General features: G+C 36.9%; 1 protein-coding gene across 1 annotated transcript in view; it reads right to left on the bottom strand.

Annotated features, from left to right (window-relative positions):
- The window catches only part of Lrp1b (LDL receptor related protein 1B), a 1,542,993-nt gene that overhangs the window by 337,326 nt on the left and 1,190,357 nt on the right, over positions 1–15,310 (bottom strand). The window lies entirely within an intron of this gene.

Here is a 15,310-nt window from a genome sequence, read left to right as displayed (position 1 = left end):
GCTAGCTGACAAGTTGTTCCATCCTGTTCTGCTAATCTGTTATAAAAACACAATGAGTTGAAATGAATTTATCTCTAACGCATACTGCAAATATCATGAAAGGGCAAATAGTGGTGCAGATTCTAATACACAAGAGCAGCAAGTTGAAAGGCACAACAATCATGCCATTATGACTCAACTATTCCATCCCAGTGCCTTGGCAGCAAAGCAGTTCAACTTTTTTCAGAATACACCTTTGTACAATATAATCCTGATTTTCTTACTCTTATTCCCATGTTCAGTATGACAAAAGCTATATACGCATCACAGCCAGACATGAAATTACAGCACAGAGAGAAGAGAAGGGAAGGGGAAACTGCAGTTAGGATATAAGACACATGATAGATAGATAGATAGATAGATAGATAGATAGATAGATAGATAGATAGATGATAGATAGATAGATGATAGATAGATAGATAGATAGATAGATAGATAGATAGATAGATAGATAGATAGATAGATAGCATAGATAGATAGATAGATGATAGGATTAGAATACGCAGATGATAGAATAGATAGATTGAGGATAGATAGATGATAGATAGATAGGATTAGATCGATGACTCGCTCGCTCGCTGCTCGCTGCTCGCTAGCTGCCTCGCTCGCTCGCTCGCTGCTCAGCTCCCTCGATGCTGCTCGATCGCTGCTCGCTGCTCTCTCGCTGCTCGATCACTCGCATGCTCGCTCGCTGCTCGCTCGCTCGCTGCCTCATCGCTTCTCGTCTCTCTCCTCGCTCGCTCGCTCGCTCGCTAGCTGCTCGCTCGCGTCTGCTCGATCGCTGGCTCTCGCTCCTCGCTCGCTGCGCGCTCCCGCGCTGCTCGCCGCTTGCTATCGCTCGCTCGCTCGCTCGCTCCTCGCTGCTCGCCGCTGTCGCTCGCTGGCTCTCGCTGCTCGCTCGCTCGCTCGCTGCTCCGCTCAGCGCTGCTCGCCTCGCCGCGCTGCTCGCCTCGCTGGCTCTCGCATCGATCGCTGCTAGCTCGCTCGATAGCTGTGCCTCGCTCGCTCGCCGCTCGCTGCTCGCTCTCTCGCTCGCTCGCTCGATAGATGATAGATAGACAGATACAACAAAATGGGGTGAAAGGAGTTATTTTCACATTTCAGAAGTATATCTAGAAGTTAGAAAAAGTTAAATAGTGTTGCATGGGAGTATAAATCAATGATTAAGAATTTGGACCAGGTTTCTTGCATATGTTCAAGTTTTAGACACCTGTTTAGATCTTCTACATTGTAAGGAATATTTAGGGATATCACAATAAATAATTTTCACTATCTGCTGATAGAACCGAGTATCTGCTACAAAATGAAAGCTGTTTTGAACAAGTCACTTTATTTTCTGAATCAATACATCATGAACATTCCTTATTTTCACTTTTCTAAGGAAACTGACATTTGTCTCCATAGGACTCAAAATGTTAAGGCAAAATTTTTACTTCAGATCCATCTACATTCAAAACTTTTTTCTTAATACTTCCTCCTTTGGAGTTGTACTGAAGACTATTGCTTATTCTCAATAGAAAACTGCTTAGTAACAAATAAATCCTTTGGTCACATCTTGTGCGACTCTAATGAAATTGTAGAACAAGCAATTCCATGATGGCCCCACTCACAAATTAAACAATGAGTTTAAAATTAGTATAGAAACTTAGGCTAGAGCCAATGAAGGAAGACTCTAAAACACACCATGAGGAAATCTGTTCAGGTGATTTCATTGGAATAACTTGATACATTTTGGGAGTGAGTATGTGGCTAGTAATTATCCAAGGCACTTCAGCAATCAAATAAAAACATCTTGCTTTATTAGTGTATTTATATATTTTATAGCATTGATAATTATACTAAATTTACTGACAAGAGCTTTAGCATTGTACTCCTTTACCATTCATGGCTAGAATGAGAAACAGCACAACTCTGAACTCAGAGCAAGTTGAATCATTCTTCCTTCTTTTTGAATATCCCTGTGCAGGAACATGTCCTCTTTCTGTCCATTTTCTCCTGCCAATCTAAAAAGAAAATCACTGGTATGTCAAGTGAGAGGAGGTAGATCTCCTCTTCTATGGCTAACAAATCCAGAGCACGGAAGAACATAGTGTGTCTAAGTATTCAAGGAATTTATCTTTGTTTCTTCGTATGACAACCTGACTGCGGTGGTTTAAATAAAAACCCATAGGCTCTGATTTGAATGTTTAGTCCCTAGTTTTTGTTACTGTTTTGGGAAGCTTAACAAATGTAACTTGCTGAAGGAAATATGCCGCTTGGGGAAGACGTTGTAGTTCAAAATCTAAGGACCATTTCCAATTTGCTTTTCTTGCTTCCAGCTTACTGTTTAAGATTAGAGTACTCAGCTTGTTATTCCAACTACTGTAACAACAAATTACTTCACTTCTTTTCCGTGATAGACACTTATCCCTCTGCAAACATATGAAAACAAAACTCTTCTTTCTATAAGTTGGCCTCATCATAGAATTTTATCACAATATAAAAGTAATTAGTTCACTGACAGTTCAATAAACTGGAATCTCATACTATATTTTACAAAGTTTCAGTAAAGCGTTTCTTCCACTCCCAAAAGAATTTCCTACAAAAAAATAACAAACACGAGTTTGCATATAAAATAAAATAGCGCCTCTCAAAAGTGTGGAGATTATATGGCACTCTATGCACATATGCACAATCACCTGTAAGTGTAAGCAAATCTTGTGATACTTTTCAACATATTGGCACCATACGGTGTGTGTCTATCAACATATGCATGTACCTGTATGTGTTTTCTCAATGAGCTTTCTAAATTGGTCCATCAGACAGAGTAAGAAGTTTGGACAGGCTCTGTGGGAGCCTTCTCAGCTTGGTTGATCACCTTCCTGGACCTGGGGGGAGTTGGGAGGACCTTGGACTTAGCATAGAGTGGGGAACCCTGATGGTTCCTTGGCCTTGAGAGGGAGGGAGGGGAGGTATGGGTGGAGGGAAGGGGAGGGAAGGGGGAGAAGGAGGGGCGGGAAGGGGGAGGAGGAGCGGAGGGAGGGGGAGGAGGAGGGAAGGAGATGGAAATTTTTAAATATAAAAAAAAATAAACCATGAGAATGAAAAAAAAATAAAAGATTTATGTAACCAAAAAAAAAAAAATAAGGAAGTTTGAGATTCTGATCCTAGTGGGCAGGTGTACAGTTAGCATAAAACAGTTATTTACGTGATCAATTAGTCCAGGAGGTTGGTCCAGAGTTAAATACTGCTGAAACTTAAGATAACAAGTCTGCTCCAAAAACTCCACATTTCTCTACACAGACAATACTTATGTTTGAGGGAGGGGATATTGTGAAATCAGAGCTTCCTTACCATATAAACTTGCTATCACCTAAGTAAGTAACGAATCTCTTTCCTCTTTACCTAATTAAGAAGTATCAGTTTGTCTTAATCAAGAGAGACCTAGTTGATGTTCTAAAAATGAGAGGGGTGCTAATAAATAAACAAATGAATGAATGAATGAATGAATGAATGGAGCTGAAAAAGTTGTTAACACCACGTACACAACTACTTCCTTTATACTGTCTATATTAACAGTGGTAAAATTGTCACTTGCCGTCTCCTACCAATAAATTCTTTAACAAATAGACAAATGACTTCACTTGAGTGTAAATTTCTGTCTGTTCTAGTTTGCTTTCTGTTGTAATAATAAACACCTGAACCAGAACCAATTTTGGTAGGAAAAGGTTTATTTCATCTTCCATATTTTAGCTTATCTTGAATGGATGACAGAGCAGAGACTTAGGAAAGTGTCAGGGAACTTAAATATAGAGCACAAGGGATCAATGCTGACTGATTGCTTTTGGCATACTCAGCTAATTGTCTTACAGTGTAGGCTAATCCACGGAGGGATGGGTCCTACTCCATCAACCAGCAATTAAGAAACTATCCCCATGGACTTGCTCATTTGTGATAAAAGCAATTTCTCTGCCTATGCTCCCTGTTCCCAAGTAATCCTAGTTAGCATTAAATTGACAAAAACTAACCAGCACAATCGCATTACAATTGATGAGGAGTGGTACCCTAGCTATTCCCCAATGTGTATATTGCTATAAAGGTAGGAGAAGAATTCACCTAATGAAAAAATAAGTGTGTTTTTAATGACTCTGCCCCTTCTCTGGCTAAAAAGCATTTAGTACAAAGTCAACAAGAAGTGTTTATGTCAGGAACATACTAAAGCTGAAAAGAGTCTTGTGCTACTGTTGATTGGGTACTATGTTCTTTCTTATCGCCTTATGCCCTAGGGTGCAGGACCTTTACTGTCTGAGACTATACTACTGGTGCAGAACAATCCAGTCTTTTATGGATTGTTTGTTTGAATGGTCTAAGTTATTTTGACAAAGAGAAATAGCTTTAATTTATAACTACAGGAAAAAGCTTAAAGTAAGTGCCTGTGGACAGAACCCTCTCCACATGTCTTAACTTTTCTTGTTACCAGAAAAACAAGATTCTAAGTTAACTTCAGAATTTTCTGTTGTTGATATTTTTAAATAATTTATTTAGCTCCTCTTTGAAAGCACTGCTTTACTTATATTAGATCTAAATTGTATCATTTCATCAAAAATATTTTGGTTACACTTTTCTCTCTCACAGAATCTCTACAATTCGTTCACAAAGTTGTATGCTTATTAAGAAATAAAAAGTCAATTCTAAGTACCTTCCACAGACATGGACATTTAAAATGTAATATATTTAACCTCCATCACTTCTATAGTCGTACATACCCCACAGGGAAGTAGAGGCAGAGTTAAATGATGGGTAGTAATACAAGACAAAAAGAACCAGTAGTCTGGAAAAGAGACAAGGGTGTAGACATGCATGATACTGACATGCCAGGTAGGCCAATCACAACTTCTCCAGCTCCAATCAGATTAAAGGATTCCCATGCTTTTTATCATTGGAAACCCAATGGTATTCGCACATTCCTGACATTTTGCTAATGTCAGTTGATTTCCAAGATTGACAAAACTGGAATCAAACTCTACCAGATATCACAAAGCCTTTTTTACAATAGCTTTGGAAATAGAACTCTGCATGCAGAAATTTGGAATGGTGAAATAAATCTTTGGCCCTTGTGTAAGCGATGTCTTAATTATCTCATGCACAGTCAACCTAAACTCCAATGATCCTGGAACAGTCTAACTTTACCCATCTGGGTCTCATTGATTGTCCTCCAAAGCCTTAAATTCAGCAAGATTAGAGACTCTAACCAGTTCAATGCTCTGAAAGCAGCCAGGTTTACTAGATACCAATCTTATGATAATTTTTGATTCTCATCCTGAGAAAAGACTATCAAGTAGACAGGCAGATAATAGCAATCTTGGAGGCAATTTCAGATAGAACTTCAATTTCTCTGATGACATCAGAAAGGGAATTATCACAACTCTTCTCTTTCTTAGTATTTAAACCCATATGAAAAATAGAGGAATCTGGGCTTTGATGACGCTCATTGAGGAAAATCTTTCTCTCTTTGCTTCTAGGAAAATAATCAGATTATACCTATAACCTTGTTGAAAACTTGATATTCCACATGGGCTAAAATATTGTATAACATGTGCTCTCTCCTAATAATTAATCTAGTTATGCCATCAGTCACATAGACAGGAGACCATATCTCTGGAAAGCTGATCCATCCTGCCAGCATACTAAGCAGATGAGAGGACTATTGCCCCTTAATGTGATAACGTGGTTACATATTCTCCATAACTGCCTCCCTTTGTGTGGTTTGCCTTCAGATATTAACTGTTAAGCTTCCAGCTTTTCTGAGTTCTCCCACCTTCTACTGCTTTCTATTTCCATTCTTCTTTGGACAATAAGTGTACTTTCCCTGGCTCTCTTGGATTTCTAAGTTGTTTTTTGTTTGTTTGTTTATTTTTTCCGAAGACCCTTGTGCCCATTGATTTGCTTGCAAAACTCATTGGAGAATCTGGCAGTTTTTCAGAATTCTAACTAAAAATGAGTAATTTTTCTTTAGATACTAGCTAAAATTAAAACATACTTGCCCTGACATTCTGCACATTTTCATTTTCTATGACAATATCCAACAACACACACATATACACAAACAAACACATACATATAAGCACACACACAAACATTTATTGTTGAACATGCCTATTTTTATGGACTCTCACTTAAACTGCATGATTCTTTTCTCATCTGCAACTCCTTCTGCCTGACAGCTGTCAAGATTTAGTTTGCCTTATCTGTTATTTTACTGTTAAATTCTAATGAAATTGCCCTTCTTTCTAACTCCATTAAAAATATTTTTATCAACAAAAGCAAGAGAAACAAAAGGGGACCCTGATCCCTTGTTACAGCAACTATGCAAAAAATAGAGGAATTATTAAAGTATCCTGGCTGCAAAGCAAGAACAAAATTATAATTATGGGTGTCAGACTTTCATATTTACAAAATGTAAAGTTAATGGGAAGTGACTTATTGAGGAATAGAAGCTTTTTAAATGATCATCATTATAACAATACTGTAAACAAACATACAAAAAAAGGCATTCAAAATAAAAATGTGACTGAATGTAGAAGGTAAAGTAGAAAACTGTTGGATCAGGCCATCTTCTGCACATCTTCATTTCTTATGTAAGATGATAAAAGTACAAACAGAAAAAAAAAACTGAAGACACATGGAGTTCATCAAAGTTAAAAATGTACATGCTTAGCCAGGTGGTGTAGGTATACTTCTTTAATCCCAACACTCAGGAGGCAGAGACAGGCAGATCTCTGTGAGTTTGAGACCAGTGTGATCTATGGAGCAAGTTCCAGGACAGGCTCCAAAGCTACAGAGAAATCCTGTTATGAAAAACAAAACAAAAACAAAAACAAAAAGAAAAAAATGTTCATGCTTCAAAAGATATCACTACAGTTCTTCACAAATGATTTCACTCATATCAGAGAAAAATTATTTGCAAATCATTTCCAACATGACAGACTTATTATTTTAAATATATCAAAGAGCTCCCACAACTCAAGAAGAAAGTAGCAAATAATGCAGATGGGAAGTGATCAAAGCTTATGAATAGACATTTTTTTAAAAGATATACAAACAGCTGGCAGCCACATTAAAGTGGATCAACATTCCTAGCTACAAGAAATACACCAATAAAAATCACACTTCATTTCCACTATAATACCAATAACAAAGACAGGTTTCTGCAAAGCTGTTGAAGAACTGAAAATATCACACATTATTGATGGGAATGAGAAACTGTTCAACCTCACTGTAAAATATTTTGAATATGGAGTCAGCATATTTCAGGCAATTCCAATGGTAGGTGTATATCCAATAGAAATTAAAGCATGCATCTAATACAGTACTTTTCACTGCAGCGCTGCTCATAACAACCAGAGGCAAAAATCATCCACCTGCCAATCAAATGACAAGTGCATGAATAAGGTAAAAATATGATACAATGGAGTGCCATTAAGGAATAAAATATGAATGTCTGGTATATAATTAGGCACAGGAAAGTCTTAAATGTATCATACTGGAAAAAAAAGGTAAGTTGTGAAAAGAACATATGTGCATTTTCTTTTTTTGTTTTTGTCCTTTTTTATTTTAAAAAAGTTTTTTTTTTCATTTTACATACCAATCCTAGACCCACACACCTAAGCCCCATCCCAACCCCCACCCACTCCTCAGAGGAAGTAAGGACTCCCTTAGGGAGTCAACAAAGTCTGGTATACCTAGTTGAGGCAGGACCAACCTCTCACCCTGTATCAAGGCTGAACAAGGTGTCCTAGCATAGGGAATGGGCTCCAAAAGGGCAGTTTATGCACCTGAAATAAGTCCTGTTTCTATTGCCAGCCCCCCACAACAGATCAAGCTACAGCATATGTGCATTTTCATAAAATGTGGATTATTAGTCTTCTTTTTAGGGTGTAGGAGGTACGGTAGAACAAAGAGGGAATTATTTACTAAAAGGTTGTTTGTTGGTTAGTTAGTTTTAAGGGGAGGAGTGATAAAATAATTCTCAAAAGGTAAATGGTGGCTATGCTCCATCTACAAAACCATGCAAATCAAAGAGGTGAGTATACAATAGGTGAGATTTAGCTCAGTGAACCAGCCATTGAATGTATTGATATAAATGAATCAAATATTGTACGTATAATTATAGATTTTACACAGTTAAGTTCAAATTTGATGAACATTGCTGTTTTTATCAAATGTCTACCCACAGAACAGTTTATGGGCACTAATATAGACTATCACAAATACTTACTATTCACGAATACACACAGACACACACATACACAGAGAGCGACATTATATAAAATGATTTTGTGATATATATATATATATATACATACAGAGAAGATTTAGCTTTTAGACAGTGCTGATATAAATTAAAGTCTCAATATCTAGCAATTTCATTTTGATATTATTGAAATTCTTTAGAAATTACCTGTGCTCATTTTCTTTTGCTTTGATCTGTTTTCTTCCCCAACGATTCAATTGAAGAAATTGCAGCACTTCTCTGTTTATCTCTATGGGTTAGACTCTCTGGTTTAGAAACTGTGTTGCTTTTGCTTTCTTCCACATCAACACACACAGGTATAAATGAAATAAGGTATCTAGTTACAGCATCATTCAGAAGTAAACAAGCCACGTATCAGGGCTCTTAATATCAGTAAAAGATCCTACATACGGCATAATCTGAGCAGTCCAGCATGTATTCTGACCAGAAGGATCCTGCACTGTCTGTCAAACACTTCCATTGCATACACTATTGTCTGGCCTTTTTCCCTGGTCTTAATATGATGTCATCTTGGAGTAGAGAATGCATTAGCCAAAACACCACAGTCTTTGCTAGGTCTACGGGTAATTATAATGGAGCTATTGATAGTCCCTAATAATAACGGGGAAAAATTAGTCACATGACTTCCTCCTGGAATTCTAGCCAATTCTCTCTCCTGACTCCTGTGCGACCAACAAATGATTCTAGGAGATCCCAGCATTGTGAGGAAGTAGAAGGTTAACTCCAAGTGGGACTGTGGGATGCAATTTCTGAGACTCTGTCACCCATGATTGGGTGAGATTTTTCAGAACTATGGTTATATGGGAGGGAGCAGTGTTTTTGTGTGTAAACTCTTACATGTTTCTCAAGTTGGACAATGTTTATTTATTAATTTGGGTCCATCCTTTTTGCTCTATCTAATGTTGGCTCCTTCCTAGACAATATTAATGGGAAAAAACCTCTGTTTATACTTAAACCACATTAACAGCATTATTCTTCTATTCATCATCTTAACCTTTCCATTCTTAAATTCTGTAACTATTAGAAGATCAATAATTTTTCATGAGTCTAATTTACTAAAAGGTAACTGTTGAAAAATCAATAATATCATCTTATTTTTTTAGCAAAGAGCAATGCTATTGTAAGTAATTTTTTTAAAAAAAATGATTGAGTGCATACCTTGAACACAAAGAATAACAGGAAAAATTCACAAGTATTGTAAATGTTGGGAAAACAATGGCATCGTCCCAAGACACTATTGTTTATAAAAATAACACACTAGGATTAATGCTGGGGAAAGGGTGTCATTTAAAGCACCTGCTGGCAAAAAGATTCCTCTCTTTCAGGCACTTAGAATCAGAGGGGAGGGACCTCAAGAGGAAAAAGAGAGTATAATTCACTGGAAGGGGTTGAGTGAGGAATAATTCTAATCTTCCCTTTCCTCACTTTAATTATCCTTCTTATTAAAATAACTGTTTTCCATAAAAAAATGTTTGCTGGAATGTGTCACTGTGTTCAACAAAGGCACATTTTATCATTTTCCAAAAAGCATTGATTCTCTTGTTGGAGAGCATTTCAAATATTTTCATGGCAGAAGGGAATCTTTGCTTTCCATTGTACAGAAAAATGGTTCTATTTATTAATTTTCCCCAAATCGGAGTGTTGGATTTACTGAAAGTTGATATAACCCAGTACAGCCAAAGTGATTATTTCCTGTCTCTTCAGGCTGGGTCAATGAAGATGATGTTACTGATGAATACCTCTCTATTACCCAAGTCCCCTCCTGCTCAACTCAGTCAATATTACAAACTTCCTGAATCCTAACAACAATGTTCTATTTTTCAACTGAGGAGCAGTCACAGAACAGAAAAGAGTATGTCACCCTGTGTCCCCAAAAAGTGGCTGGAATGATAGATCGAAAGGTAAGTAGTTCCCTCTATCAGAAGGAGTCACTTTCCTTCTGTCTGACAGAGGAGACAAATGGCCACCTATGGTACCCATTGACATACAAAGGGCCATGCTGTCTTCCTGACTCTTCCAGTACTACAAGTAAAAATGTAAAAATAGAGGCATGGATCTCAATATATATGGCTTACTTCATGGTTACCAAATTTTACTTGGATAATGCAAGTATTTATTGATTTCTGTCCTTTTTATGGAAATTAATCTTCACTTATGTGTGTCTCTATTGACTGCTTGGTATTCCTCCCTTTGGTCAATGAAAAAAACAAAACAATACAAAACCTCTCAATTTTTAATGCCAAAATATGCAAAGAACTTAAAATTTTAGAATATTCTGTTAGCACTCTAAAAGAAGAGGTTAACTCTCCAACTGACATGTTTTTTCCAAAATAGAAGGAAGTTGGGTTAGATCTACATTTTTTGGGGCATGGAGGACTCGGTATGACCTTGAAAGAAAAATGCTGCTTTTCTGTTAACAAATCTTGTGTAAATATATAGTGTCTGGCAGAAAAAAAAAAAAAAAAAAAAAAAAAAAAAAAAAAAAAAAAAAAAAACCCTCCAAAGAAGATAGCAAGCAAGCCAACCAAAGCTGGTTGAATCCTGGTTCAGCTGATTATCTTGGGTAACTACCCTTGTCCCCAGCCTCTTAAACCTTCTGCTTATACTACTCCTGGTAGGATCTTGCCTCCTAAATATTCTAGTCCAATTAGTTAAATCTAGACTAGAATCTGCTAAACTGCTAGTTTTGAGAATCCAATCACGAAATAGAAGAGAATGATAGCTCATATTGCTATAGTTCCAAAACAGAAGGGAAATTAAAAGAGAAAAAGATATTAGCCAAATCCTGACCCAAATGTGTCCTAATGTTAAGATCATCCTGACTCTCCGGGGTGCATGGTATTTACAGGAACCATAAATGTACCTACCATTGGTCTGCTTTCACAACCACATGATTTCTGCTATTAAAATAGAAAGACCACAGTGATACAACTGTGATGTATTTTTCTTAAAAGTTGAAGCTCTATCATGTTTGCTAATAGCCATTGCTGTTACATCAACGGGACAAGCCAAACTTGTCATTACTTTATAAAGTCCCTGTTATCTCAGCTTGGGACTGCCTCTTTGGGTTTGTAGTCTCAAGACTGTATCCCTGTCTGGGTCTCTGTTACTCATTAATTACTTCAAACTCACAAACTGCTCATCCTGGCATCCTGCTCTTATGTAAAAAAGCCCCATTAAAACAATAACAATGTCACATATAGGACTCTAAGTAACAATTATTTCTTCTCCTTCTCCTTCTCCTTCTCCTTCTCCTTCTCCTTCTCCTTCTCCTTCTCCTTCTCCTTCTTCTTTTTCTTGTTTGGATATTTTGCAATAGGTTTGTTTTTGCCTTAGGTATATTTCTTTTTGGTGTGGAAAATTCCCAGATAAAACAGACTTAAGAAAGAGTTTGCTTCACATCTCCATCCTTATGGTGGTATGAACTGGGAATGCTGCATCCAAAGTTAGGAAGCTGAGTAATGAATACTGGTGTTCAATTAGCATTATCCTTTACATGCAGTTTAGGTTGCAAGACCAAACATCTGGTACATTTAAGGAGGGTCTTCCCATCACAATTAATCTAATTAACATAATGTCTTACAAACAGGGCAACAACCTAACATAATCCTTCATAAGCTTATGAACAGGCTTGACTTCAGAGATAATAAACTATAGCCATTACATTTGTGGTTTTACGGTTTTTGTTTTTTTCTGTTTTAAAACTTCTAGTAAAGGCTTTTGCAAAAAGACTACTGTGAGTTTAAATTCAGTTTGGAATCATAATAAGACCATAGTTACAGAATAAAGCAAGCAAGCAAACGAATAGCTAAATCCTACATTGAAGACAAGATTTTAGACTCATTTGATTATTATCTAAACTGATGCAGGACTAATAGCATAGGTCTGTACTCTGGAGACTGAGGTAAAACCATCATAAATTCAAGACTTCTACGACTACAGAGTATGTTCAGTGGTAGGCTGTGAAATGTAGGGGGACTTTGTCTAAAAAGTAAAAATGAGAAGGAAAAAGTAAAAATCTGAATATAACAATAGTTCAGTGACAAGCATTTTCCTCTGTCTCCTGCTCCTATTACACAAAGCTAATAATTGAAGTAAAGATTTAGTCTGGGTTGATCCTCAGTGTGTCAGGCTTTCTGGACCACTGGAGCAGAGCACTGGCATTGATAAGATTAGAACAGCTCCAATATGTCCAGGAAATCATTAATTCCAAAACCCAAAGAACATCACTAATTCTAAGGGGTCCAAAGCCTTGGAGTTGCTAGAGGAGATAAGAAGACCAACACCTAAAGTACTGAAGTAGAAAATGACATGAAATCTACCCTTCTTATGTTCTTGACAAGAGATATGTCTGCTAATTATTAGGTGGAGAATAAAACCGCCATCTCCAAGTTCAACAGTCATGGTGAAAAATAATCCCAGAAGAGGTTTACTCACAAAGAAAGTAACAGAAAAAAATTCCACTACGTGATGTTAACAAAACTAAGACGTATATGTTTGCAGGGTTCTTATAGTCATCACATTTTATTATGCTTTCTTCCACGATTCTTTGCTTTATCAATCTGTGTAAATAATACTCTTTACAGGATTGAATCCTTAAATAAATAATGGCTGGTGCTTTATTATGTGATATTGTAGTCTCATATTTGTGGTGTTTTATAAACTGTATACATCTATTATGTAGAAGAGACAAAGTAATAAAAAGCACCCTTCAAAATATAGTCATGAGTGAGCAGTTGAACTAAGGACTTTTGGGAATCCAACACACAGCAATATATGGGCTATGAAAGAAAATCTAGCATTCAATGAAGTTCATCAGCTATTCTCTAGTAATAGACCAGTGATTTTAACAATATGTACTTTGGTGTCTCTCATCTCTGAATCTTTAAATAATCAATGAGATACATGCAATTGAACAGAATACGTAGTTAAGACGTAACTTGTTAGAATGATTCTAAGCTCTTGTGATTTCCATCCTAGAATTTACAAGTATGCTACAGACTTAACAGAAAAGAACTATTTCCTGGTTTTGTTTGTTTGTTTGTTTTTTCATATGAAGTTGAGTGTTGTTCTTTCAAGATCTGTGAGGAATCATGTTGAGGTTTTGATTGGGATTGCATTGAATCTTTAGGCTGTTTTTGGTAAGACGGCCATTATTATTATGTTGATCCTACCTATCCAAGAACATGATAGATCTTTCCATTTCCTGATATCGTCTTAAATTTCTTTCTTCAAAGAGTAAAAGTTCTTTTCTTACAGGTCTTTAACTTCATTGGTTATCATTACCCCAAGATATTTTACGTTATTTTTGGCTATTGTATAAGGTGATGTTAAACAATTCTGTACAATAAAGGAAACTCCAGCGGCATCAGCATCCCTGACTTCAAGCTCTACTGTAGAGCTACAGTAATGAAGACAGCCTGGTATTGGCATAAAAACAGACAGGTGGCCCAATGGAATTGAATCAAAGAAGCTGATATTAATTTACACACCTATGAACACCTGATTTTTGACCAAAAAAAAGCTAAAATAATACAATTGAAAAAAGAAAGTGTCTTCAACAAATGGTGATAACATAACTAGATGTCAACATGTAGAAAAATACAAATAGGTCCATATCTATCCCCATGTACAAAACTCAAGTCCAAATGGATCAAAAATCAACATAAATATAGTCACACTGAACCTCATTAAAGAGAAAGTGGGAAGTAACCCTGAACACATAGGCACAGGAGACCATTTTCTAATTATAGTACCACTATCACAGACACAGAGAGTAACAATTAATAAATGGAACCTCCTAAAGCTTGGGAACTTCTTTGAGAAAAAGGAAACTGTCACCAAGACAAAACGGCAGCCAACAGAATGGGAAAAGATCTTCAATAACTTCACATTGGACAGAGGACTGATCTCCAAAATATATAAAGAACTCAAGTAACTAGACATCTAAATAGCAAACAATCCAATAAAAAAATGAGGTACAGATCTAAATAGAGAATTCTCAACAGAAGAATTGCAAATGGTTGAAATACACTTACGGATCTGCTCCATATTATCAGCCATCAGGGAAATGCAAATCAAAATGACTGTGAAATATCATCTTACGCCTGTCGGAAAAGCTAAGATAAAAAACAATGATGATAGTTTATGCTGGAGAGGATGCATAGTCAGGGGATCACTCCTCCATTGCTGGTGGGAGTACAAACTTGTTCAACCACTTTGCAAATCAGTATGGTGGTTTATCAGAAATTTGGGAATCAGTCTATCTCAAGACCCAGCATACGAGTCTTGGGCACATAGCCAAATGAAGTACACTCATACTGCTGTGGGACAATGGTCTGTACCCGGTCACTTGTATTTTAAATAAACACTGATTGGCCAGTAGTCAGGCAGGAAGTATAGGTAGGTTGACCAGGCAGAACGTAGAGGCAGGGCAATGAGAATTCGGGGAAGAGCCAAGTTTCAGTGAGCAGTCATCACCCAGGCAGAGAGGAACCCAGATACAGAGAAAACAAGATGTGACTGCTTCACTGAAAAAGATACCAAGCCATGTGGCTAACAGACAAGAATTATGGGATAATATAAGTTATGACTTAATAAGAAGCCTGAGATACTAGGCCAATAAGTTAATAATCAATGTAGACCTCTGTGTTATTTATTTTTGGACCTAACAACTGCAGGAACTGGGAAGGACAGAAACCTCAGTCAACAGAATGAAGTGCCAATGTGGGGCTGGCCAAATTTATTTAAAAGCCTGAGAGAAACCTTAGTCAGCACTCATACTACAAGGACATTTGCTCAACTGTGTTTATAGCAGCATTATTTGTAATAACCAGAACTTGGAAACAACCTAGGTGTCCATCAACTGAAGAATGGATAAAGAAAATGTGGCACATTAACCCAGCATAGTAGTACTTGGTGGTAAAAACCAACGACATCTTGAAATTTGCATGCAAATGGATGGAACTAGAAAAACCA

The sequence above is a fragment of the Arvicola amphibius genome, chromosome 7 (assembly GCF_903992535.2).
Source record: "Arvicola amphibius chromosome 7, mArvAmp1.2, whole genome shotgun sequence".
NCBI classification, from domain to species: Eukaryota; Metazoa; Chordata; class Mammalia; order Rodentia; family Cricetidae; genus Arvicola; species Arvicola amphibius.
This window is presented reverse-complemented; position numbering and strand designations above follow the sequence as displayed.